This window comes from Primulina huaijiensis, chromosome 14 (genome assembly GCF_012295235.1).
Source record: "Primulina huaijiensis isolate GDHJ02 chromosome 14, ASM1229523v2, whole genome shotgun sequence".
Lineage (NCBI taxonomy): Eukaryota > Viridiplantae > Streptophyta > Magnoliopsida > Lamiales > Gesneriaceae > Primulina > Primulina huaijiensis.
In genome coordinates, this window is record NC_133319.1 from 19,002,525 (window position 1) to 19,003,090 (window position 566).

Sequence of the window (566 nt, forward strand, 5' to 3'; positions counted from 1 at the left end):
ATATCCAATAGGTGAGTGTCATCTCGTCGATACTCATATAAATTTGTACGGTGGATGTGCATCATATCAAAACTAATATGTTTGTGTGTGGACACACATTAGGTGGAAGATTTTGATAAACTGATGTATGAATAAATACAATGGTTGTATACTATTTTAAAAAATTTTAAGTTAATATTTTTTGGGGGTCAAAATGTAAAAAAAAAAAATCAAAGAAAATTTGTAAAAAGTTGAATCAAAGTGGAGAGATGTAAAAAGGAGTGGAAACTTGTTTCGAGTCAAACAGAATTAAAGTAAAGAGTAAGTCTTTTGTGAGGCAGTCTCACGAATTTTTATCTGTGAGACGGGTCAACCCTACCGATATTCACAATAAAAAATAATACTCTTAATATAAAAAGTAATAATTTTTCATGGATGACCCAAATAAGAGATCTGTCTCACAAAATACGATCCGTGAGACCGTCTCACACAAGTTTTTGCTTAAAATAAATGCAAGTATTTCTTTTTTATTTTCGGAATAAGAAAATATTACCGTAAAATGAAACAAACATCGTGTTTATTTTTTT